Below are 3,723 nucleotides of genomic sequence, written 5' to 3' on the forward strand. Positions count from 1 at the left end.
GCAGCCGTCATTGTTGTTTGGCGGGTCCGGGCTGGGGATTCGAACCCGCCACCTTAGGTGTACGTGGCTGGCGTCTTAGCCGGTTGAGCTATAGGCGCCAAGCCTCTCATTGTTTATATATTCTGCACTAATAAGCTGGTTCAGTAATAAATATGCAAGACCTTTTGTTTGGAAAAAATAAAAAGAAGGAAAGGCATGTATAGTGGAAGATCATTTCCTTCCCTTACCCCAGACACCTAGTTCCTTCCCAGGAAACAACTATTGTGACTGCCTGCCTCCTGTTCTCATCCCTGCAAGCTTGGGCACACATTTCACATAAATGCAAGCATAATACACATCCTGCTCATACCTCAGATTTTCTACTTAGCAGCATAGCTCTAAGTCAGTATACTTAGAACAGTCCTAGAGCTATGCCATCCAACACATGGATCTAAATTTATATTTAGGCTAAGTGTGGTTGCTCATGCCCATAATCCTAGCACTTTGGGAGGCCAAGGCAGGAGGATCACTTGAGGCCAGGAATTTGAGACCAGCCTAAGTAATTTAGCAAGACCCCATCTCTACCAAAAATTTAAAAATTAGCCAGGTGTGGTGGTACACATACATCTATAGTCCCAGCTACTTAGGAGGATGTGGTAGAAGGATGTCTTGAGCCTAGGAGTTGGAAGCTGCAGTGAGCTATAACTGCACCACTGTACTCCAGCCTGAGCAACAGAACGATAGCCTGTCTCCAAAGAAAAAAAAATTATATTTCAATTTGTTTCTTTTTGTGAGATGGAATCTCACTTTTGTCATCCCCTGGTGGAGTGCTGTGGCATCTTAGCTCACAGCAACCTCAGACTCCTGGACTTAAGTGATTCTCTTCCTTCAGCTTCCCAACTAGGTGGGATTACAGGCATCAGCCACAATGCCCAGCTATTTTTAGAGGCAGAGTCCTGCTCTATCTCAGGCTGGTCTGGAACTTGTGAGCTTAGGTGATCCACCTGCCTGGCCTTCCAGAGTGCTGGGATTATAGGTTTGAGCCACCATGCCTCACCTATATATTTCAGTTAATTAAAATAAGATAATCACTTCTTTAGTATCATGAGCCTCATTTCAAGCACCCAAAAGTCATGTGTGGCTAGTGGTTACTATATCAGAAAGCCCATATATAGAACACTTTTGTCATTGATTGAACAGTACTAATCTAGAGAATTCCACAAGGTGGACATGCCATCCATCATTTATCTCCACCTATCTCAGGTGGTTTGGCAGGAGCTCAGGTCATCCAGTGGGCAAAGGCTCAGCTATGTTGGCAAAGACTCCCTCTGGACTTGCAGGGGGTCCCTCAGCAAAAATTACAAACCAAGATGCAAGAACTGCCCCTTTTTTGAAGGCTGTAAAGCTGTGCTGTACAACATAGGTCTCACTCCCTCAGCCTTGCCAGCCAAGCCTCGTCTCCTGCCTCCCAGGAAAGAGCCCTCAGACCTCTGATTTCCTAAGGGCCTCAGCTGTTGAAGAAAAGGGCTTTTGAAAAGAACCCATCATGACCTGGTGCTCGTAGCACAGTGGTTACAGCGCTGGCCACATACACCAAGGCTGGTGGGTTTGAACCTGGCCTGGGCCAGCTAAACAATGACAACTGCAACAAAAAAATAGCCAAGTCGGGTGGCACCTGTGGCTCAGTGAGTAGGGAACTGGCCCTATATACTGAAGGTGGTGGGTTCAAACCCTACCCTGGCCAAACTGTAACAAAAAAATAGCCGGGTGTTGTGGCGTGCACCTGTAGTCCCAGCTACTTGGGAGGCTGAGGCAAGAGAATCGCCTTAAGCCCAGGAGTTGGAGGTTGCTGTGAGCTGTGATGCCACCACACTCTACCGAGGGTGACATAGGCTCTGTCTCAAAAAAAGAAAAAACCCATCATCCCCCTTCTTGGGTCATTTGCTCATTTGACAAGCCTTGGGGCATTCTGTTCTGTAATGGGCCTGAGTCTCAGAGGTGGGAGGCTCCTGCCCTGTGTGAGACAGAATCTTAAATGCATCATTCCAGTCATACATGTAGACCAGTGGTTCTCAACTTGTGGGTTGTGATCCCTTTGTAGCAATGAAAATACATCCTGCATATCAGATATTTACGTTACAATTCATAACAGTAGCAAAATTACAGTTATGAAGTAGCAACAAAAATAATTTTCTTTTTTTTTTTGAGACAGAGCCTCAAGCTGTCGCCATTGGTAGAGTGCTGTGGCGTCACAGCTCACAGCAACCTCCAACTCCTGGACTTAAGCAATTCTCTTGCCTCAGCCTCCTAAGTAGCTGGGACTACAGGCACCCACCATAGCACCTGGGTATTTTTTGGTTGTAGTTGTTATTGTTATCTGGCAGGCCTGGGCTGGATTTGAACCCGCCAGCTCTGGTGTATGTCACTGGTGCCTTAGCTGCTTGAGCTACAGGTGCCGAGCCAACAAAAATAATTTTATGGTTGGGAGTCACCACAACATGAGGAACTATATGAAAGGCTCACGGCATTAAGAAGGTTGAGAATCACTGATATAGATAAAATACCTAGGTTGTTCTTTGAAGTCAATGTGGGCTTCCTGGAGGAAGCGATAACTGAGGTGAGTCTTGGAGGGTACATGGGTAGCCTGGAGGTTCCAGAACTGCAAGAAGCCTGCAGTCATACCTCTTAAAGTCAAATGATAAGGTCAATAGGGCTACATTAGGCTGGGTAAAGAACAGGAGCCTGGCACTGGGGGGCCCAGAAAGGGCTGGCACTGTGGAATGTGAGCAGTGATCTGGCTGGAGAGGATGTGGAGAAAGCTGGGTGAGTTCAGCTGTTGGCGATTTCATGCTCCCTTCTCAGCCACTTCTTGGGGACAGGCCCCAGGTGCTGATGAAGGTCAGATTTCGGTAGCAGAAGAATAAAAAGGAGATTTCCTCTGGAGGGGAGTCTTTTCCCCTCAGAGAAAGCTGCAGCTGCCTCACAAACATACTCCAGGATTAGGCCAAATCCTACAGCAGGTGGAAGGGTGGGGGTAGGAGTCTCTTTTAGGGTCCCAGGAGTGTGGGAAGGGATGGGCAACATGGGGTTGAGCGTGCACAGGCATGACCATGTACACACGAATGGGTCTTCTTCACCCTTTTGTTCAACACTTTACTGTACCCATTTCTGTTGGGTATTGCCCTGAGTGGAGTTTGGGGGTGGTGAGCAAGAATGATAATGGCTTAACTGCATCAAGAGCCACATAAGCTCGGCGCCTTTAGCTCAAGCAGCTAAGGCACCAGCCATATACACCAGAGCTGGTGGGTTTGAATCCAGCCTGTGCCTGCCAAACAACAATGATGACTACAACCAAAAAACAGCTAGGCATTGTGGCGGCACTTGTAGTCCCAGCTACTTGGGAAACTGAGGCAAGAGAATTCCTTAAGCCCAGGGGTTGGAGGTTGCTGTGAGCTGTGATGCCATGACACTCTACCCAGGGCAAAAGAAAAAAAAAGAAGCTGGGACTACAGGCACCTGCCACAATGCCTGGCTAGTGTTTTGAGACGGGGTCTTGCTCTTGCACAGGCTGGTTTTGAACCTGTGAGCTCAGGCAATCCATCCGCCTCAGTCTCTCAGAGTGCTAGGATTACAGGCGTGAGACACCATGCCCAGCCCGTTTATTGACTCTTATTTATTTATTTTTCTGAGACAGGAGCCTCAAGCTGTCACCCTGGGTAAAATGCTGTGGCATCACAGCTCACA

Source organism: Otolemur garnettii, unplaced genomic scaffold (genome assembly GCF_000181295.1).
Source record: "Otolemur garnettii isolate 467f Iridium unplaced genomic scaffold, OtoGar3 scaffold00003, whole genome shotgun sequence".
Taxonomy (NCBI): domain Eukaryota; kingdom Metazoa; phylum Chordata; class Mammalia; order Primates; family Galagidae; genus Otolemur; species Otolemur garnettii.